Source organism: Lepisma saccharinum, chromosome 1 (assembly GCF_977018435.1).
Source record: "Lepisma saccharinum chromosome 1, izLepSacc3.1, whole genome shotgun sequence".
Taxonomy (NCBI): domain Eukaryota; kingdom Metazoa; phylum Arthropoda; class Insecta; order Zygentoma; family Lepismatidae; genus Lepisma; species Lepisma saccharinum.
This window is the reverse complement of record NC_139229.1, coordinates 102,221,909-102,246,547: the sequence shown is the minus strand read 5'-3', so window position 1 is coordinate 102,246,547 and position 24,639 is coordinate 102,221,909. Positions and strand designations below refer to the sequence as shown.

Genomic DNA, 24,639 nt, shown 5'->3' with positions numbered 1-24,639 from the left:
TCGAATACAGGTGGATCACGAAACAATTAATGCACAGTGAAAACCCTTCCGTTCCCAACACATCTAATGTTTCGTCTCCCAGTATGATGAAATGCTTACTCATTTATCTCTAGTGACGTGCCCAAGGGAGGTTTGGTGAGGTAATAACCCCATTTGACCCAGTATTCTGAAAAAAAAAAAAAAGGGAACGTCAAAGACAGGGAAAAAATTGCAAAATCAGGACTGACCACCAACAATAGTATGCGTAACCCCTCTCCCTTCCAAAAATACTGGGCACGCCTCTCTTTATCTCGGACACATTTTTTAAAATCAACTCACCAGAAGTTTTTATCATCGTATTGGAGATTGAAGTAAGATGCGTTCTTCCTGCACGTTTGGATATGATCCTTAAGGGTGCTGTCGTCTGTCTGCCTTCATACCTAACCTTAACAAGGCCCTAATTTTCCATCCTTGTGACTTGGATTTTCAAGACTTAGGAAGGTTTCAGACCGAAGGGACACGCGATACATGTCGATTGGAATGGGCCAATCAACAGCAACGTTTCACAGCGTAGCGACACAAAAGGCCGCACAAACCTAATCTTAAGGCAACACGGTGTGAAATCTCCCTTATTAGGCCACTGTCATTGTCACCTCGAAGTAGTAGCTCTTGTTGACCACAGAAAAAATTATCCTCAACCGGTGATAATGCTCCTCAGTTTTCTTCTCTCTCCTATATTTTCTGTGCTTGTTCACTATACAGGCAACACCTTACAATTTGATATACACAGGACATGTACTATGTAGACATTTTAACGAAAAATCGGTTGAAGTCAATGATGGCTAGGTGGCTCAGTTGGTAGAGCCCTGATTCGGGTTCTGGTAGAGCCTGCAATTTCCGCCTAAAATGTCTACATATGCAACATCATCTTGCTTTCTCTTCTCGACATTCATAAAATTTTCGGCTGTCTCTTTATGGTAGTTAAGTGTTTGAATGTGTTTCGAACCCAGTAGGCTTAAACAAAAGTATTTTTTTATACCATGAAATTCTCGGACTGCATATACGAAATTTATTTCTGGCAAAACTAAATCATCACTCAAAACTTCGACTATCAGTTGATCTATGCAGCTTATTTCTGTTTTAATAAACCACTCCAATATCCGGTACTGCTGAAATATTCACTTTAGAGAGAGACCTTTGATCTCTTCGGCCTCGAACCGTGCTAGCGCTACACTGAGGCCCCGAAAGTTCCGAGGTCGTCAATGTCTTCATTTTCGTATCACTATATCTTATGAAGCAACCAGAGGACGCTGACTGATCACTAATCGACTGTGTGAATTGTCACACTTACCTCTGAAATCTCATTAACCGATTCTTTGTACAGATCAACCGAAAAATTGAATCGCCCTACGTGTGGCGCAGCTTCCAAATGCTGACAAGTTTCTACATAGTGCTCAAGTGCGCTGTGACAACACCGAAAGCTCAAGAAAAGTGTACGTGCAATATTATCAACAACAGTTTTGCCTCGATAATTGTCTGTCTCCTTAAATCATTGTCACATTATTCAAAAAGGCAAAAAAACTTATTTTATCTAGTGTAAAATAAAAAAATCATGGCGGGGGGGCTCGAGCCACCTCAACCCCAGCTTGGATACGTTCTATTAACAATGACAGGGTTATAGAACATTCTCCATCTTGTCTCGATAATTATTTCTCCCAAATTATCATCACATTATTCAAGAAGCCAAAATCCTAATTTTATCTAGTGTAAACAGAAAAAAATCCTGAAGGGGGCTCGAGCCTCCTGATTCCCACCTTGGATACGTGCTATTGACAATAATAGGGTTATAGGACACTCTCCGTTTTGTCTCGATAATTATTTCTCTCAGATTTATAAATTTATTATCTCCACATTATTCAAGACGCCAAAAATCTAATTTTATCTAGTGTAAATTGAAAAATTTCCTGAGGGAGGGGGGGGGCTCGAGCCATTAACAATAACAGGGGTATAAAACATGCTCCGTCTTGCCTCGATAATTATTTCTCTTCTTATATTATTTTCACATTATTTAAGAAGCCAAAAACCTAATTTTATCTAACGTAAACTGAAAACTTTCCTGGGGAGAGGGTCGAGTCCCCTGTGCCCCATCTTGGATACGTGCTATTATCAATAACAGGGTTACGCAACATTCTCCGTCTTGCTTCGATAATTATTTCTCTCCTTAAATTATTGTCACATTATTTTATTTCACACCACAAGAAATCAAAAACCTCATTTTATCTAGTGTAAACCTAAAACTTTCGGGGGGGGCTCGAGCCCCCTAAGCCCCCCCTCTGGATACGTGCCTGGCCATGTTAAACCATAGGATCATACGCCTAATCTCGAGGCTCGACCAAACATTCCACCAGCTAACCAGCTAACACTTTCCACTTCAAGTGCTGAAATACACACAGAAAGCTAAATGAATTAAATGTATTTGATGCACCAGAAACACATCGATTGATGCATTAAAGGGTGTTTTTTGCAGGATTGTGTCCAGGAACCCATACATTCTAATGGGTTCTATTTGGTTCCGTAACAGGACGGGAACATTTTTTCTCTCACAATTTAAATTAGATCCAAGTTGTGTTTTGTTTCATTGAATAATAGGTTCCTGGATTGTATTTAAATTGATGCGGAAAAAAGGTTCTTGGACCGTATTTAAATTGATCTGGTAAAAAGGTTCCTGGACCGAATCGAAATACTTTACAGATAAAAAGGTTATTTTCGGTCCAGAACCCATTTACGGTTGCTGATTTTCTCTCTTGGACCGGAATTGAATTTATTTAAAATTTCTGGACCTTTAACAACCCTGGTTTTTTGGCATTTGCGAAGAATCAGGTTTACGCCAAAATGCATCATATTATGCAAGTGAATATTTATTCTACGTCGAGATGTACTTGAATGTGCTTTTTATGCAGATTACTGCACTTAACACTTGATCTTATCTACAGACGTTATGCATTTTTTTTTTTTTTGCTTCAACTGACGTATTTGCTTCTTTGTGTGTACACTAGAACAAAAGAATAGCCAGTATTCAGAACAAACCATGAGTATAAACAAAGTTACAATTGGAATTGCACACTTCAAACTTCACGTTGATGCTGGCTCGGAGGAGGGGAAACTCCAAGAAAGTAACTTTTAATGCAAAACTCGAGAAGCTTATTCTTGAAATTGCTATTTCGTTTGAGGACAAACGATGCGGAATGTAAGACTACTTGGGTCATGAAACGGGGTAATAATGTTCAATCAAATGGCTTCTCTCGTTAAAATATTTCCCTAATAAAGATGGAGATGCATTAGCCGTTGTCGTTTCGTACATCGTGATTCAATAAAAGCGATTGTCTGTTGTTTGATGCGAAATCGGGGTTGATGGCGCCCTCGGAGGAATTGACGCCAACTTTATTTCCACTTTATGGCTTTCGGTCTTCTGGTTCGGCTGCTGAGTGCCGGAATGCGGTGGCAGACGCATAAATTATTGTCGATTCTCTGACGGAAAGAGAAGCCTCTTACTTCGGCCCTTTTGATGGGATCAACCTGGCAAATGTTCTTGTTCTAATGGCGCCTTGTCTTGTTTCAATATGAGGGTAAAGAATCTCGGATTGTTTGGCTCTAAAAAATGGAAAGATAAGAGCTTAGAGAGTAGGGAAGAGAGAGAGATGGAGAGAAACAGGAGAGACAAGGAGAAAGAGAGATATGGAAAACGAGAGAGGAGAGAGAGAGAACGAGACAAAGAAAGGGAGAGATAGGGCAAACGAGGGAGAGAAGGAAATATAGCGAGATAGGGAGAAAGAAAGTTTAAGCAAACGAGAGAGAGAGAGAGAGAAGAGGGTTCGATAGGGAGATATAGAGAAGAGAAAGGGATGGAAGGAAGAGATAGCGTGAAAGGAGAACGATAGAGAAGGAGAATGTGAAGAATAGAGAGAAAAAGAAATAGGGAGACAGGGAGGGGGTGAGAGAGAAGGAAAGACAGGGGGAGAGAAGCGAGCGAGAGAGAGAGGGGAAGAGATACGAAGAAAGACAGGGAAGAGCGAGAGAGATAGGCAAACTTGAGAGAAGGAGGGATAAGCAGAGACACGAAGTGTTAGAGTGAGAGAAAGGAGGAAAAGGAGAAACAAAGACCAAGAATAAAAGGCAGAGCTGGAGAGTGAGAAAAGAGAATGGGTTCGAGAGAAGCGAGACAATTGAGAAAAAGAGATAACACTAGGTGGACAGCGGCTACGCTTGCCGTTACCATTACAACGTGAAAAATAGTAACCAAAAAAAAACGTTTCCTGCCGTTAATGACATTTTTCCGCACCGTTTAACCGAATTCAATAATATGACCTCAGTACGAACATTCAGAAATTGTTTTCACATATACTCTCTCCGCTGCAAGAACAAGTTCGTAGCTTGTTAGAAATCTCATTGGTTATACGAATGAGCTTGGAAGGAATCTCGTCCATGAGCATATAATGTGAATGTGATTGAGCCACTGCAATTTTGAAGTGGTGGGACCTAATGATATGAGGTATACAACTATGCCCAATAGCCTACATTCATGGACAAAACAACACCGGAGCCAACAAATAGGAAAGGGGACTACTTCTTAGAAGTCATGTGGTTTGGTTTACATTAACTTTGCTCTTACAGTGTATAGAGAATAGATTCAAGGTGGTGTTTTAGAGAGGTTGTGGAATGTTTAGTGTGAATGTCTTTCATTACATGATTCTCAAACCTTGTGGTCAGTAAGCTTAGTGAAGGTTTTCCACATGATAATGTAGCATGGTGTTTCTAGCGAGTATACATTGATAGCTCGACTCACGGAAGTTCCCTCTTCAGGCACGTAACCACGGGGAGGGCTAAAGGGGCTCAAGCCCCCCACCGAGATCATACAGATATTTAATTTAAATAGTGTATAGCGGTAATTAATGTTACTTCCTTGGCAGGAATGAACATTAGATCGAAAAACGTTTAGTGTATAACAGAGGAACCAAGTTATATTTTGATTTTCTACCATTTAATCCATATAATAAATGGATCCACAGTTCTCAAAATGTATAGTTTTCTTTGTAAGAGGTCACACAATATAAAATTTACGAGTAAAATTAGGCCCTAACTTTTAAAGCTTTTTTAACGGAATGTCTAAAAGTTAATAACAAAATACAAGAACTATTAATTTGAGTACACTAACTGTACAAAATATAAGAAAAATATTGGACAACAGTGTTGGATATTCACTCATACGGTGGATCGAGTAGCAAAGTCTCTCCACTTACATAATAATAATAATAATAATAATAATAACAACAACAATAAATTTGGAAACAAAATTGGTTTATTTTTAAAAACTTATAATAGTTATTATTGTAAAATGATGATTATAACCGTGGTAATAATTATTGTTGTCATTATTATTTCTACTAATCAAGTTTTATTAATAGCCTGCCCCCTCTACAAATATTTCTGGCGAAGCCTGTGCTTATAAGGGTTGAGCCCCCGCCCCCCGAAATAAAATCCTGGCTACTGGCCTGTCCATCTTGGATATAGCTGTTAGCTTAATCACGAAGTACATGTAATTGTCATTTATCCTAACGGTAGACCATGGACGTAAAATAAGACATAAATAAAAATAATTTAACGAAAAATATAGAAGCCTTTTTAAATCTTATCATCGTACTCTTATTTCTCCTGTTCCTTCTAACCTAATGGTGCAGATTATTGACGGTAAATAAATCAATGATTAGAGAATGAAAGGGGGAGAGGAACAATTATGAAAAATACAAAGCTTACATGCTTACAGCAATGATATGCCAGCTGTGTAAATAGAGATCCTAAAGCAACTGCGAAATGCAATGTAGATTTTACAATTATAATATTTAGCTTCCAGTTATTTACCCTTCCGCCACTATAAATATGTTACAAGCTGAAGAGAGATAGTTTCTAACGTAAATATTTTGATTTTATTTTTAATTTAACCTACAGCATTTCTATATGAAAACGAACTAAACAAATAATATTGTTTGCTTCTCTGTTTTCAGGAAGGATGGAGCATACACATTTTCAGCGAAACACACACGCAACATGAATGACTCTCTTACGCTAAGCGACAAAAGTATGTTATCATACGCACTGCGTGTCGTATCAGAAAACACAAGGTAGGTAAAGTTACCCTTGCAAAAGTAAAAGTAAAGATAATCTGAAAATGACAATAAGAAAAGGAAGAAATCGTATACAAGACCTAAAAGTTGACAAGTATAAATTTGAAGGGGTTGAAAGTTTTGTTCACCTTGGATCAACAGCAGTGGCGTAGCGTGATTCTATGAAAGGTGTAAGGCTTCCTTAGATAAACCTGACCTGAATATTGGATAAAGAAAACCCAAAAACATTTTAACTAAATAGAATCTATTTGAATCTAAGCCATGTATGGGCATACTCAATTTCAAACACAAAATGCACACACTCTATGTTAACAATAATAGCATATGTATTACTTAATGAAAATTCTCATTTATACTGTAACCCGATCCGACGATCCTTTAGTCTGAACACCTCAAACACGTCGTCGTAGAATCGGGAGTTTCTGGTCAATGACTTTAGCAGCTCCTTTTCAATGGATGTCAGTCCCAAGTCAGATTTCCTTGCCTGAGTCTGTGTGCTGCGTTGAAATATATGAATCCTCTTCAGTGCAGAAAACGACCTTTCCACCGACGAGCTTGAGGCAGGAACAGTGAGGAACAATTCTGTTAGTTTGTACACTTGTTCAACAGCTTCATTCAAATGGGTAGTACGCAAGTACTCATGAAGTTCAAACACACTCTTTACTCGATATTCGGCTTCAGAATAAATTACCTGTAGCTCAACTTCCAACTGGTAGCAATTGAAAAATCTTGCATACAGCTTAGTTTAGGACACAAACTCTTCTTCTGGAAAGGTCATGTCATATTTTTATTCTTATTGTGGGAAATGCGTAGAATACAATTTGCAAATGCAAATGCATTCGAGAATATTACTCATTGTCATGGTTACGATATTTGCGCACATTTTGAAAAGCATATGAAGCAACTTAGTGAAAGGAAAAGGTAAAAAAAAATTCTGTAAATCATAACGCTAAGTATTACGCGCATGCTTTAACATTACGGGTAACTGGGATGCACGCGCCAAACTTTGCGAGCGCTGCCGGATCTAGGATTGCCAGACATTCCTCTTTTATCGTTAACTTCGCTGCTTCTAATGGAGGTAATATCTAACATTAAACCATCTCGTTTGTGAACTTAATAGTTAGTTTACACATTAAAAATGACACCCGTTTTGTTACACCTCCCGTCAAGCATTGTTGAAAAAACACGGGAGTCGAATTTCCTTGTTCTCTTCCGACCGTGGCAAGCATATGAGTCATACGCAGCGGCAACCATGCCAACGTAAGCTTCGCCTGCCTGGGGACAGATATTCTCGCCAGTTATCACCCACTGGTAATGCGCATTACATCTGGCTCAGAATCGGGGTGTCCTGTCATTGGTTGAGAAGATACTACGTAAGCAAACACACCCGCCATGGGCGAGTCCAAATCATTTCTTCCATTCACCTACACGTAAGTCCTCTGAAGAAGCCTTACAGAGAAACAACTCGAATCAAAACAAGTCCTCAAATATTTCGTTAAAAGTTCTACTTGCAGTCTGATATTTCTGTGTGTGTTCAAGCGATAAATACGGGAATGAAATAAGTTTTCTTCAATAATTTCAACTTGTAAGGTGGACTTACAAGCCTTACGTGGGCACTACGCCGCTGATCAACAGTTAATAATAATAATAAAGTTAGTGAAGAGATACAAAAAATAATATTGGTAAGAATTGGAGCACACTTTGAAAATCTCAAACTATTAAAATCATATCAAATAGCAAGATCAACAAAAATGAAAATCTATAAAACACTAATAAGACCAGTGGTAGTATATGACTCAGAAAGTTGGAATATTAGTGCCGGAAGATGCCAACAAACTACGTGTATTTGAAAGAAAAATAATGTGAAGGATTTATGGACCTGCCAAAGATGGAAATATCTGGAGAATACGAAATAACAGGGAAATAGGCAATATATTAGACAAGGAAGATATTGTGAGATTTGTAAAATCAAATCGATTAAGATGGATTGGACATGTTGAGAGAATGCAGGAAGGAAGGTTACCAAGAGCTATTCACCGCGCCAAGATGGAAGGCAGAAGGAAAAGAGGAAGACCACGAAACGGCTGGCTAGATGAAGTAGAGAGTGATCTGAAAACCCTACGAGTTAGAAATTGGAGAAATTCTGCAAAGGAAAGAGAAGAATGGAGAGCTGTAATTGGGGAGGCTAAGATTCATCCAGAACTGTATTGCCGGATAAATAAATAAAAATAAAGCTACCCTTCCTCATTGCTTTGAATGAATTAGTTTATTTTACTTCATTTTTCTGCCACTTTTGGCTAATCGCAAAGATGATGATGAATGGTGAAGAGATGGATGAAGGTACAGTCACGGATACATCTGGGTTGTAACAACGCCATTGACTTTCAATGGGATCATTAGAACCCAGAACTGTCCGTGACTGTACAATCACATATACATGTAAAGACGACACAACACGAGCTCAACGGTTGTGAACCTCTTTAGTCTCAAAATGCAGTCCAGGGTGTCCTTCACGGAAGAAATTTGACATTTTGGTGTATTCGGGTTTGATCGCCCCCTTAACCCCTCCCCCCTCCTTGCTCATTTTACCATCCATGAAGGCACATAAGAGGATGAGGATAAACATTCACGAACTCGAAAAAAATTTTGTAGGTGATGTGATCAACACCACGCTCCGACCGCCTAAACCTCCCAGAGTTGTCTCCAGGTACCATTTACTAGTAACCCAGAGTGGCTTTATGCAGGGACAAAGCTTCAAAGTTCCCACCTTAGACCACCTATCTCGGAAATCGAACACGGATCACCCGCGTGACAGTCGGCGTCCTACCGAAACAAGTAGAAAGAGCTTGATAAAGATTGAGCCAATAACAGCGTGAGTAACAATGTATTGCCCAATATCAATACAGGGACTATACCTAACATGTTTCATTCGTAGCGCTAAATTTTGCTGCTGCTGTCGGCCATTACATTTTCGATTTTGTCTTTACTGGTTGTGTCCGACACTGCTCATTTCCTTGATTCTCATTGGCAACATTTATGCAAGGTTTTAACTACTTCTCAGTAGAGGCTATCTTTCTGCTTTCTCTCTCCTCCACCCAATTTGTAGTCATCGTTTTAAATGTTTGACGATACACTTTGCATGCAAGATACAATGGCATACTGGTAGCATTATCCTGGAATTCGTTAAATAACCAATATTCTCCCACTATCAATCGATATGTCTTCAGGATAGGACGATGAACGGGGAAAGGTATTGGTTTCCATTCAATGGCCAATGGTTTAAAAGTCCAGTCTCCAAGAAACTGGCGCTTCTGAAGCAGCCCCCAACGTCAGGCTTTGTCGTCAACTCTCGGGTGCGGATATGGGATCAAACCAAGCCAAGATGTGTCAAAGTTGTGGGAAGAAAATAAAAGGGAAGACATAAAGAAAAGGAACGTTACTGTTACTTCTGTTACTCAAGTAAGAGAAGGGGTGAAATATAATCCACTTCTTTCATGCTGTTTTGAAATACTCTTGTATTATATTATTGTTTACGTATAGGTTGTTGTTTACTCCTAATACTTCATTAATCTTAGGACACTAATCACAAAGCCGTAATATTCCCTCTCACATATCGGTCATCTAAGTCCAGCCGCTTAAACAACGCATAAAAATTGCAATACCAATATATAAAAACTCCATGCGATACTCCTATCGAACCGTCCACATGTTGATTAGTCAAAAATCGAACTATTCGATAATTACTGTTGATCTTGAGAAAATAATTGGTGTGCCAAGAGCTTAGCCCATAGTTCTTTAGTTAGAGTCCATAACCATGAATGTTCAATGTAGTAGGTTATGATTAGTAATCGGAACTTATCGTGGATACGCAGCAATAATTTGTTCCAGGCTTCTATCTTGAACTGATTTTTCCGTCAAATGTCTCATATTTCACACACGATATATAGCCTATCATTTATTTTGCTTTAAACTTCCCGGGGACAACTCAATAATAAAGTGAACGAACACCAGATGGCGTTAACAAACACTAACTCACGACTGTAGGCGCCTCTTTTTCTCGAATGATTTACAAATCACAGGAAAGGACCAGCTGTAATTTACAAACCAGTCAATTCCAGGAATTTCAGATCTCGTTTCCAATGCAAAGATAATTCACTTCTGGACAATTGTCCACCCTTTGTGTCCCCTTTTCAAGCAAACAACGGACAGCGCCATCTAGAATTCCCCACTATAACAGATTTGCTCGTCGCTTGTTTTTTTTTTTACGAAAAAAAATCACCCTTGCGAGCGAGTGCAATGGAAGCGAGCAATCAGCCATCAATCTTAATTACTTTATCCGACGCTAGATGGTGCGCCTGACGTGCCCCGCGGAGTTGCGAGCCTCCAGGGGTGAAAAGAGTTGCACACACTGTCCGGGGCTTCATATTCGTTTTAAATGGATTGCGTTTGGAAATCTTCATATTTTTTAACGGTGACGCGTCGAAGATTTACGGCAAGTTTGTCGTGGCGGGAATTGATATAAAATTTTTACGATACCTTTAAGTACGGCCATAAATTCGAACACCTGAAACTCTTGCTTTTTACTTGTACATCTAGCCCCTAGTGAGAGCATTGCTTATTAAAGCAATAAAAGATTTTAAAGGCGTCTTTCTTACCCTTCAGTACCTGCTAGAAAGACTGAAAAGGATCTATTTATAAACTCCTTGGATCTTCTGAGAAATTTTTTCCGTCTGAACGTTCTCGAAGATCCGGTTCATAAATATCAACCGACTGAGATTTCACCAAAGTTTCTACAGATTGATAAAAATCATATGTGTGCGGACGTGAGCGTTTATGATTAGCTACAACTCTGTGATGATACTGCCAAGAAAATAATGCGACACAAGAATGGTGGGGGACAGTGTAGTACAAAAATAATACAAAGCAATATTAAAGTTATGCATTACACCAACATGTTTGGCTTGTAAATATTTTGGTTGTAATAGAGTTAGAGTTAATTATTTACTAAATTCAAGTGATTAACAAAAAAATATAGATACTCTATTTAGAAATGTGAAATATTCATGATACACCTAAGGAGAAAGATTTTTTAAAAATTTATTCATATTTTAGTGAAAATGTGCAGACAAAATTACATGGCCTATAGATATTTATGAATAATTTGTATCACGATTAGTATAGGGAATTTTAAAATGGTCCATATTTATTGAACAGTGAAATAATTATAATATTTTATTTGTGAAATTATAAAACATCACCACTTCAAAGTGGTGATGTCCTAGAATTCAGTCCTTCAACTTAGGAAATATACATTATTAATGTTTTTACTTATTTTCTGTTGTACCATAAAAATAGCCTTTAGTTTTATTATTTCAAATATTTAACAGTATCAAAATTGTGATTCATCTGTTGCCAGATGAAGTTTTAAAAAAATTGATAGACTTGCTTAGAGTATTCAAGAAAATGGCAACACCTCAGAACTTTGACAACATCGCGCTTGCTGGCTCAACCGTTGTAAGAAGTGAACATTTCTGTCTTCCGGAAGGTGAGAATATGGAAGATGTAAAACATTTAATTTGCTAAACATCTGTTTCCAGTTATAGTGTTATTTACACTGTTGCTAGATTCATATATGCAATAGTTATTTCATTAACTAATTAAATCCTTACCACTCGAATATCGATCTACGATTAGACAAAGTATTTACGTCACATTAATATTTCATTTTTTTATTTTATTTTACGTAAAGTTTCAGATACAGTACTGAATGACTATTTTACACTGAAACAGTAACAGCAGGAAAACAACAACAAGAAAATAATAGAGTACAGATAAAAATTAAAATTACACAAACATTGTTAACAATTTTCTGAAAATGTACTCGGACAAGAATGCCAATATTTCCAAGGAGGAGATTCCCTAAGCGAGGAAGCAACTGATGCATTATTAAGATTACATATCCTACTAATAAGGAATCATTCTCAATAACATACTAACTAAAAATACATTAAAACCGGTTGGAAATAAGGAGATAAGACATGAATATATACTAATTCCTTAGTATTAAATTTATCTCTAAAATAGTTGCAATACTTGAAACAAGAACCCTCAAATGGGGAACGATTTGAAACCCAGAGCACTTCAAATGAAGCAATGTCATCTGCATATTGATGTATGTGTCCATTTTTTCAGTAATATTTTTTTCGTTTTGGGCTTTATTAAAATTTTTTATTGAGCCATGACGCTTTAGCACTGGAGAATGGTTTTGCATGCTTGATGCGTACGGTAATTGCCCAAGGGGGCTAGGTCTGTCACAGAAAATGCCTAAACGACCATAAAATCGCTGCTGTGTTCGAATTCTAACCCATATTAAAATACTTGACAACTTCATTACAAAATCGCACAAGTTTGCTCGTTAATCATCAAATCGCAGTGTGAAAAATTTGCGCGAATTTTGTTTCCAATGAAGCCGGAAGTAATGAGAGATCGAGGCGGTGTGTGTGTTTTTGGGGGGGGGTGTAATGTAAAACTTTCGTTTTTTTTTGTTTCTGCCGAAATACACTATTTACTCCTTTTGCATTTGATAGCAACTTGAAGGACTGATACTGCACTAAACCAACGCAGTGACATGTTGAACCCTCAACTAAATACATAATTAACTTCAGGGTATACAAAAAGTTCGGTAAGGGAGTGAGGGCGACCTTTTCGAATGTCCCCCAAATGTCAACCTCTCTTTCACGTAGTACACCCTGAACTGCATTGATGCAGACCAACGAGGCTCTGGCGTCTGGACACATGGCCACTGTAATGCTTCGCAGGGCTTCTACTGGGTCCTGTCCATGTAACTCCAATGTGTGTGCAATATGTACACACTCGTTTCGTCTACTTGTAATCAGAAGACTCTACGTTAAGAGCTCATCTTGACACATGTTAAACAGAACTTTCTCCAGCACTCACACGCACCCCTTTGCTGGAAAGAAAGTAGAAAGGCAGCAGAGGAGATGTGGTCACAAACAAGAGGAGCGGAACAGGATAGGCGTTCGGAAACATGAACACATCCGGGAATTTTCAAATACGAGTTAATTGTTGTCCCGGAAAAAAAAAATTCGCTGAAATAAGGGATTGTCCCTTAAAATCCAGGACGCCTGGTAACTCTGTATACAGTAATGTTTAGTTAAACTTGTTTAGAGTGTATAAATTTCATAACAAGAACTAGTAAAGGTAAATCTTCCATGTTTTATATTTATAACGTGTTTAGTCCGAGTGCAATAAATAAAGCGTTCTAATTTACAAACACGCTTGAGTATTGAGAAAAAGAAGAAGTAAATATGAAGATAAACTGTGCTAGTACAGATTGTGTATTGTTATTGATTATGTCGTTTATGTAGTTTTATAACATGGGGTTGTAATAAATGATATTGAAGTTTCCGTTTTTGTCTAAATCACTATTACTGCAGTTGTATCTAGGTTAACAAGGATAACGAGGATAACAACAATGACATTGATAGCTAGGAATTGTGAAGGTTAGTAGTCGTGAGTAGTTTTTGAACAGTTGGATGTGGAGTGTGGCAACATTTAAATTTGAACTGATAGATTTGACCGATTCTGTTTGGCAAATGACATTTCTCCAGAAAATTAGTAATAGCTGCTTTTTGAAAAGTAATCCGCTATTTTTTCTCCAGTATTTCAGCAGTTTAGAGGAACATAGTCCGACTGTGTTGAAGATATTACGATAACACCCACACTCTCTACAATGGTCGCTAGCGTAATGGTGCAACCAAAACTTCAACCTGTTCCTCTGCTCAATCTCAACCCTGCTACTTCAACGAATATCATCACATCAGAGTTATTATCACATGAAACAAATTTAAAAATAAGATGGATGGACTCGTGAAGAGTAGTAGAGAGCCGAAACCAAAACGGATGTCGACGTCACAGCATAACTAGCACTCTATCTAATAACTAGCATATTTTTTGTCGGGCAGGATGCCACGATGAAGCGGCCACTTCTACTGAGAGTGGTTGAGGTCGATCTGGAAGTTATGTCCCCTTGTTCCAACCCCATCCTGGAGCTGGAGGAGAGTGATTCAAATGTTACTTGCTAGATTAGTAATTCGGCGACCCTCCCTCCAGATCTTTTTTCTAATGGCTCGAAATAAAAACCATCAGGGTAGCCGAAACGACCAGGGGAACACGAACAATGAAATTCTCCCATTCTCCCTCCCCATCCCTAACACGGTCGCAATAATCAACTTGTCTGTAAGTGGCTGTTGTGATAACAGGCCAAATTACAGTCCCTATTCCACAGAAGCCGTTATTGCAGTTGAAAACCTCTCCCCTTGAAATGAAATGGAGGACGAGAAGGAAGACTTAATAGAGAAGAAGCATAAAAAAAACAAGAATGGAAGAGTTGAAAAACGAGATTGAAAAAGAAGGTTGCTCTCGGAAGGACGAAAGAAGGGTGTTATTACATAGAATTTTCTCCTCAATGTATTCTTGAGTGTAACCCTGCTTCATGGAAGCCTATACTCATGTTGTTGGGCCGAATTAGCATTGGATAAGTGTTATCATTTACGTTGTTCCTACGTGTGATTTAAGATCCCTGTGTTTTGATTACAAAATAACGCGTTGCAGATCTCATCCGTTGTCGATTGTTCGCATTGTTGCTCTTCGTGTTCTCATTGTTGGCATGGCCTGCCATATTACATATGTTCTTAAGAGTCCTTATAATCGGCTGCGCAGGAACGGGGGAAGGAGTATATTGTATCCCCTCAAAATTTGAGGATGTGGTACAGTACGTCCGTAACCAATCCAAATTGTGCTCTTTCATAAATATGTCTCATGAGTCTCACACTTGAAAGACTTACCTCATAGCACTGTCTGAGTTGATTGATTTAGTTTGTTTTACTTCGCTTCTCTGCAACTTTTGGCTAATCGCGAATATGAAGTTGAATTATGGCGAGATGGATGAAGTGACAATCACAAACATGCATGAACAGGACGCAACACGAGTCCCACAGAGGATTGTACTGTTAAAAACGATCTTGAAAGTAGCCATAATTTGTTTTCAAAATTATCTTGTGAATGTTGCATTTTTATTATTTATAGTGCAAGGTTATGAAAATTTCATTTTGAAAATTAAGAGCTATATTGCCTGCTCTAAAATTGAATTGCTCATGATAATATTAGGCTCGGATACCAACAACCAAACACAAACATTGTTCGTTTCCCTTTTTTAAAATGTTATCAGTGAATCCGCTTGACTCTTGTGTAACTGGTATAACAGAGGGAGGTAATTAGCAATATTTTAGGTAGGTCTATTTGTTAGTGTTGGCTAAAAAGATTTGTATACATTATAAATCAAATGAGAAAAATTCATAGAGCGGGAAAATGTACATCATTTCAAGCTTTCTCGGTTAGACATTCAACCGTTGCACATGACTGGAAGTTTATATAGATTCTACAAATGTTAATTTACACATAGGATTTTATCTTTGAAAAAGTTAAAATTCCCTGTACAACGAGAAAATAACAAATATACGTGTTGAAAAATACGAACAACTTCAACTCTCACAGTGGAGATTAGTACTGTATCGATTTAATGTTCGTACCTGCCTATTAATATACATCATTGTGTATTATAATCACAGAAAGCTAGTTGTAGGTCGAAGCCTTGTGCGAAACGTAGCGAATTGAATTAGAGATTTCAAGGGGGACACGCTCAGAAATTTCCTCTCAATTATTCAATTCACCAACTCAAATTGTCGCAGTTGTACACATTGCAGGCTCCCGGAAGCGAAAACAATGGACGCATGCATAAATTACGGGGAGCGTCGAGAGTAATATAATGCATGACAAATTTTCGCATTGCGGTACGTAAATTAAGTACGAACACTTATTCATAAAATGGTCGATGTAATCGCTGGAGTAATTTGCAAATTTTTGCTATCTCTCTCTTTTTTTTAACTCATGATTTATTAATGAAAACTCGAAGCTCTCTTGGTTTTTAATGAAATATCCGTAGAAATCCGGTCATTAGCCTGTTAATGGTACCGAGAGCATGGAATTGTTAAATACTGTCTCAGTGGTAATGACGTGTGTGAATTTAATACAGTTTATAAAAAGTAAAACTGCCACCTGTGCATTGCAACATGCGTGAAGGCGTACGGGTGGGGGATATGGAGATGGAGCCCCACACATTCGCAATCTCGGTTATTTTGTGGAGGTGACGTGATCAGCATCACGCTCCGTCCGCCTGTACCCAGGGTTGTTCCTAGGTACCATTCCTTACAGGCTGGGTGAACCCGAAAGCCGTTTTATGCAGGAACATTGTGAAAAAATTCCCATCTGAAATCACCCACTCCGGGAATCGAACCAGGGTCTCTCGAGTTGCAGCCTGACGCTATACCAGCTGGACCACCACAACTCTACATTGCTTTGTGTGTGTAAGGTTACTACCAGCGTATTTAGGCGGCTTATATAATTGACAAAGGTTTACGGAATCAAAGACTAGAAGAAGCAATGCCACAACATTAAACGAAGGGTGGTCCTACTCCATGTAAATAAAAAATTAATTAATCTGAAAATTATTATTGTTTTTAATAGCATTAATGTTTAGATTTTTACGATTGCATATAATTTGAACATCAACAAAAATTACTATTATCTGTAGCCGATATGTTTCACAGAGAAATGAAGTCAAAATTTGCCACATTTTTAAAGTGTCACAGACGTAACACACTTTCGTTAATGCTTTTCATGCATTCAGCCTACACTAAAGTTTTTTCACTTGTTAGCAGACACCACAAAGTACTTCATAATTCTATGAAATCAGTTCATTGTGAAGATATTAATCTAATCTCATGTCTAGAACCTTAAATTTTGTGCGTAAATGTCACACACGTAACGCTGGAATACCCCGTCTTGAATTAGATTTTTTAAGTCCACTTTATGCATCGATAGGCTAATCGGAACAGCTTAAAGAGGAATCAGAACCATTCCGGGTATACAACCCGAGATCCCGTGATTATAATGCAACAACGTTACCGCTACGCCATCGGGGAGGCTTACTCAAGACTATATTGTAATGTTACTTGTAACATATTACTAAACTTCTGTGCGTTGTTTATGTGCTCATGAATCTGTAACAGGAGAACATATATTTTCTGTTGAAGGCAAATAAATAAACAAACATCCCGTGAATATGGATATCTTAAGATGTATCCATAACTGGAGCGAACGTTGGAAAATTCTTGGAAAAAATATTATAAAAATGTTTAGAGCTGCATCTCATTAAGAATCACGTGACACTTATCTGTCGATCAACATGAAATGTTTAATGAGGGTGTTGGTGGAGGCAACAGCTGCCCTACATAACACTCCATGCGCAGGCAATTGATTGCCCTTGCATGTAACTCTAATAAAATTTCTGATGCCGACACGCTCTGCGGCGATATCATGCAGTTTGTGTACGTGAGGGTGAGTACGTGAAACTAAGGAACCAAAGGTTTGCATGCATATGCACCACACGTATCAATCAATGTTTTCCTACATAGTGCATAGCCAGGTTATCTCATGCCCTTTCGCCTCCCTGATGGCGCAGTGGTAGCGTCATCGCCTTGTAATCAAGGGGTCCCGGGTTCGATACCCGGTGGAGGCACAAGTGGTTCGGATCCCACTTTAAGCTGTAGGTCCAGTCCCGATTAGCCTTACTTTGCATAAAGTGGACTTAAAACACCAAATCAACAATCGTGCCCTTTCCTCCTATATGTTGTACGCCAGCCGATCTCCATAGGCATGCTTGTAATTAGCGTCTAGATGAGCCTTGGTACATCCACAATTAATATCCAGAATTTCTTACTTGGGATTTTCCTTGCTCGTTTCGGGGTCTGTCTGTCTGTCTGTCTCTCTCTCTCTCTCCCTCCCTCTCTCTCTCATACACACACTTACAGATACAATCAGCATCCAATCTTCGATATGGGGTTATTTACTAGCACGTTGACATGCAATAGCTTTTACAAGTTTTAGAGTACTGACCAGCAGAAGCTGAAGAATTTTGAGTTTTCCTACTTTATGCACAGAAAGGTTAATTGGGACTGGGATCCGAACCACTAAGTGCCTCTACCGGATATCCTTCCTTCTGTCAGAACGTCCCCCTTCCTATATTACTGATTGAATTTATAACGAACTTTGGGATGAATATTACGACTAAAATCAAGATTGTTGCAATTGTATGTTGGCCAATCCACGAGTTCCGGGTGTGACAATCACACGCTTCAAATCTAAATATTTTGTGAACAAAGACATTGACCTCATCCATATCATCATTATAGTTTCAGAATGATGACATTGTTACTGTCCTGAAGAGTGAGGTCTGTAAACAACGTTGTTTTGGGGCAATTCAAGAATGACTGGAGTTCCGGGTGTGACTCACACGGCGGTAAAAGCTTCACCTACCACCACAAAACCTGAAAACTCTTGTATTTTTACAACTTTTTTATCCATCATATTTGGAGAGGGGGAATGTAGAGTGCAACCTTTCATCTCATGTCTTTTATTCCAGTGAAAACATTTTTATTTTTACTGTTATTAATTTTTAAACAAAGGTTCCGGGTGTGACCTATGTGAATACCTCATTAATTAACTCCATTTAATACCATATTACTCACCTAGTACTTTAACTGAACAATATCAAAGGGAAAAAGAACATCTTCAACTCATAAATTTTAATAATAAGAAGAAATATTTGTGAAAATTACAAATTTATTGAGCACTGCTTATACACTCAATTCTTAATGTAAAAAGACAACCTTTATCACATTTTCCACATCTCTCTGTTTTAATCTGAATTCTTAAAGCCATTCAAGGACATATAAATATCAAATTAGTAACTATTTAGTGTCCCGCACTAAGTTAAAGCTTAAGTTTAGTCCTGTTTAAATAGTATTTGGACTAATTTTACTTTTTGAGTGGTAGGATCACTTTATCATTGATTAGTCCATGTGCAACTTCTATTAATGATATCATGCATAGTGTTATTGATTCAGCTTGTTCTTGATATGCTGATGACGTAAAAGCTCTTCAGATATCTTTAAGTTACATAATGATCTTCAGAGAGTGGTACAATGGTGTGATAACAATGAATTGAATTAATTTTAATAAATGTGAAGTGTTCAGAATTACAACGAAAGCCTCCATTTAATGAAAGAAACTTGTAAGAAAAGATAAAGAGTTACTAGGTTTTATGTTTTTTTTTTAAATTCGAATTATTTTAACAAACAGGGAACTTTCAGGTTTTTATATGTTACAATTGTACATCCAATACTTGAACATGGTAGTGAATTGTGGAGCTCAACAGTTAAATGCCATACCGAAAGAATAGACTGAATTCAAAGTATCTGCCAGATTACTGTGTGTGAAAACACATAAGATTTACATATAAGTAGAGGTTGCAATCTCTGCATTAAAGAGGGAGTAAAAAATTAAGATTATTTGTACATAAAATGCTCTCATCAAAGATTGATATTGACTATTTCCTGAGAGCTACTGTTTAAAAGGTTCCTTAATATAAGACTAGGCACAATTCCCTTATTTCAGTAAATAGTAACAGCGATAATGTATATACAGAGACGCTTATAGGTAATTTAAACAATGATGTGTTGTGAACTAATTGTCGAAATATTAGTATTAGGCGTTGTGCTATATCTGGCCATTGCTGGGCTCAGGATTAAGTAATAATAAACGAATACACACACTCCCCCCCACAAACATACATATCCATATGCATACATTCATGTGTGTGTCTTGCTCAACTTTTTAACTTTTCCCTAGAAGTTAATTGCATTGATGAAGTTAGTTCCACAGCGAGTAACTGATTGTTCAGTTACCTCGTTGTTTCATTCGGTGACATCATATGGTATGTTTGTTTAACATTATGCGACAATGGAGGTAAATGCCCGATTCACACCACCGAATTCACTCCCACAGAAATGCTGAAATTGATGGTCGGGAATAGCGGGTTGAAACAGAGAAACATGGCAGCGACAAACCAACCAATCCTCTGCGGCCACATATTGTCATCCTGTGAAGAGTCTCTATGGCAACTCAACTTCGCATGCAGCCGCGAACGATATTAATAAAGCAGGGAAATCAGGTTAGCTGCGTCTGGATAACCCTTGTTAGCTCATACCAGTTAATTACTTTGCATATCTTCCTTAATTTAATGGGAGAATGTAAGCGCGGTCCTTTATGCTTACATTTCTTCCTAGCAGTGCACTCTGTAAACTATATAACTTCATGTTAACGAGGCTCTGGTACTGTGGATACCAGGATATACATCTGTAGCCGACCTCAGTGGCGTAGTGGTTGGCACAGTGCGCCACGGTTCCCGGGTTCGAATCCTAGCCTGGGCATAGTTGTTCCTTTCAGAGTGTCCCTCCATCAATTTCATCATATCATCACTCATTCTCATCTTCGGGATTAATTAAAAGTGGAAGAAAAAGCGAAGTAAAATAAATCAATTCTGCTATCCTTTTTTTATGGCATTTATCCATTTTTCCCAGCTCTTATCTTAAACATGAAAAATACGATTCTCAGACATAAATATGGTAGGTTTCAACTCCACTTTATGAACAGATAGGCTAATCGGGACTAGACCTACAGTTTAATAAAATGGGATCAAACTCACTATGTGCCTCCACCGGGATCGAAACCAGGACCTTTCGATTACAAATAAAAATGATACAATTTCAATTCTTGATGAGGAGCGAATCTCAGTACAATTAATTTGAAATACAACCCCAATCGCTTAGTTTGGATAACGTTTCAAATAAATAACATCAGATCTGAGTGTCCTGTTATTCAATAAATTCATAAAATTAAGCAGCAACAGTGAAACTTGTGACGTTCCTTTCAAAATCCTAGGTCATTGAAATCTGCCCAATCTCCTTGCGTAGTAAGGTTATGAACTCTCATTTTATTTAAAAAATGGCTACACTGAACCTTCACAGGATGTGAAAACAAAAATTAAATCGTAATGTCTTACCTTATGTCCTTGTGACACTTGGTATAGATCTGGTATAACAGCTATCACTCACAGCAATACAATGTCACTATTGTCGAATACAATACTACACAACAAAATCCCGACGCAATTTTTTAACAATAGTCTCTGCCATAAACATAGCATCTTCTCCTATCTTAGTTCTGTGTAATCACAACCTGTTGTCTTGGATACTCATCAATAATAGATTGCCTCGTTGCCAGACTGAGTATTTCTAGAAGCCTACTTGTAGGTTCAACTTCCTGTGAAAATGCTCTGCGATCTAAACAACTCCATGGCCGGCACAACAAAGGCTTTTCACAATTATTAATTTCGTTCAGATTGAAATTTTTATCTATTTGTATAAAATGTGAAAAGTATTGTTATTGAACAAATTATTAAAATGCAGTGAGTCCCACGGGAAATTTGGCCGCGGAACAGCGGCTAGCGTGTCGGGCGGTGGGATCCCGTCTGCCGGCATTTAGACATCACAACCTTACGCTGACTTTGGCACTGGACGCGTCAGTGCTTCGGTATGCAGTTACTTCGTGTCCTGTTTACACGTGTTTGTGAAGTTTTAAGGTGATAACAAGTGTTTTAGTTTACGTAATACTGGTGCCTTTCTGCAGATTTTTTTCTTCTTAATTTTTATATACGACTGTTACGTCATTACGAATTCTTGTAGGAAAAGAAGTTGAAATGCGTTTGCATCAGAATTTCCAGATGTTCCTGTTCCACACAGCGACAGTGTTCGAAGTGTTGAAAATAAAATATCAGAAGAGATATTGAAGCAATTTCGGAAGAGGTCATTGTTGAACTCTCTTTGGCTAGAATTTAGAACCTTTTTGAAATTTAATTTTCATTAACAATCTCACCCTTTCTGCAATGCTTTTCTCACATTTTGATCACATGTCGTTCCGTTTTACGGTTTCCTGCCAAAACGATACTGAAATTAAGGGCTTCGGCTTGAAATAAACGAGCTTCTTTGAAACCCTACGCTTCTGGCCGAAGTTTGCATGTGCTACATGCGCGTGCACGGAGCGCCCATTTCGTGACTCGAACACGCGACATAACAATCTCCCACCTGCTTTAAATCCTTGTCAAAGCGAGTTTAACATTGGCAGAAAAGATCCCATTGATGGTGAAATGGAAAGATAAAGACAAATTGTGTGACCAAAATGTGAGAAAAGTATTACAGAAAGGGGTGAGATTCTTAATGAAAATTGAAATTTCAAAAAGGCTCTAAATTCTAGTCAAAGAGAGTTCAACAATGGCAGAAAAGGTCCCATTGTTGGTGAAAAGTCAAAAGCACTGAAGCGACCAGTGACAAGTCAGCGTACAGGTGTGGGTCTAAATGCCAGCAGACAGGATCTAACCGCCCTACACGCTGGCCGCCGATCCGCGGCCAAACTTCCAGGAAAACTCACTATGTAAAGATAAAAAGTCCTTATTGAAATTATGGTGAAAACTGTAAATGACTTATCTCACTGACTAATAGTCCGATTTTGATTAAACTTGCTGCATTTAAAAGATAACATTTAGTTATTTCTACTGCTTATAATGAATTTTCATCATTGTAAATTCCATTACTGTGAATTCAACAATAACACAAACAACAACTGTAAACAAATAAATCGTGACAATGAGAAAATAAAGACGTAACGAACTCACTGATTTAAGTAAAGACTTTTCTCTGCACATTGCAATTTGCCGTGGAGGCATATGTGGAGGTCGGGACCAACATACACACGATCTCGGAAATTTGTGAAGATGATATGATCACCACCATGCTCCATCAATCCATTTTTGCATATATTACGTTTTGGCTGATTTCACAAAACACAAATTATTCAAGTAAACTTATCGAGCACACCTACAAGGAACAATCCTAACTGGTTGTTTATTTTAAAGTACTTATAGTGAAATACAGTAATATTGTACAGATTGGGTTTAAAATGAGAACAGGTTTGGAGAATGACGGACTTAAACGTACGGATTGTGGAATCGCCATTGAAGTTTTGTAAACTTCTTAACTCATTTCTATGGAAGTCCTATTTTTAAGTCCCATTTGCATCCAAATTCACTTGTCCCTGTTTCGATAGTTAGTCCACTTTAGTAGGGAAATCCCTGTATTCCAACATGGTATTCAGTTCGCCTTTGAAGTATGCCAGTGCCATAGGGATCCCAACACAAGTCGGCACCAGGAACAACAATGCAGGCTGGCAATGATGATAAAGAATACTCACGTATGCTGCAGTTGAGAGACCGATGAAGTACGAGAGCAAGCTGGTGTAGAAAAAAGTTTTGGAATTGTGTCGCAGGCTGTCGTCGAACCTCAGAAGATGAGCGATGAAGATTCCTGGGAAGACGACGTCTCCAAGCCCAAGAATCGAGCTTCTGGAGACCGGAGTCTGCTTGAAACTCTGAGGAACCGTGAGCTTTGCTGGAATGTCCAGCGAAACCGTAACAGCTTCCATGACGTTGTATCCAAGGACGCTGGACCCGTACACCCAGAAGATGTCATAGCACAGTAGGCTCAGAAGGAGTATGCACCCTGTAGCTATCTTGTTCAGACGTACCAGCTCTATTCCGTTGATGGCGAAAGAGACTGCTAGGATGTTGCTGGCGATCCAGTGCTTCTGGGCAACATACCACGCCGCGAAGAGTGCGGATATAGTCAAGGATAGCAGGTCGTAGGACATCAGCTCGTACCTTACCGTATCCTTGTTCCACTCAGGATAGGACAGGACAAACTCCTTCAGCTTCCTGTTCTGGAAAACGGGCCTCGAGAGGACGTCGATGACAGGACTCAGGAAGTGCATCATCGAGGTGACGTCGACGATGTAGAAGGTCCCTGCCAGCAAGGAGTTGAGGGTCTCTCTGGACATCACCTGCAGCAGGACGTACATGACGATGATCTCGGCGCTCGCTACGATGGGCATCATCAGGGAATAGTGATTGATGAGTGCCGACAACTGCTTGCTGCACATTCGAGCCGTTGTGTCCACCTTCCATTCCGCATCGGACCATTCCCTCTGGATCTTCAGCGATCGTCGAGAGCCGACGTAGATTGGCAGCATGGCGAGGAGCACTATGATTCCGTACCTGAGCACCAACTCTTGGGATGGTGACGCCAGCAATCTGCCAGCAACCATGGTGGCGATTTCGGAATCCGAACTGTCCATTATGAGTAGGTCACGGTTTGCGGGGTTTCAAACGGTACCAGCGGTAATCGCAGGCAATCCGCGATTTGCGCCATTTTGCTATGGCGAATTTTGTTCTCCAGTTACTAAGGTAACGATCGCTTAAATGTTGTGCCACAACATATACGAAGTAATTGTAGTTAGGTTTCTATTGTTGGGATAAATGGCGTAACTTTACTTGCAGGGTCAAATGCCGCAAAACAATTTTGAAAGTTCACCACCATTTTCATCCTGAATT

General features: G+C 38.7%; 1 pseudogene; it reads right to left on the bottom strand.

Moving 5' to 3' along the window:
- Positions 1–23,300: 23,300 nt before the first annotated feature.
- On the bottom strand, positions 23,301–24,383 carry LOC145984591 (signal peptide peptidase pseudogene; annotated as a pseudogene).
- Between the last annotated feature and the right edge of the window lie 256 nt (positions 24,384–24,639).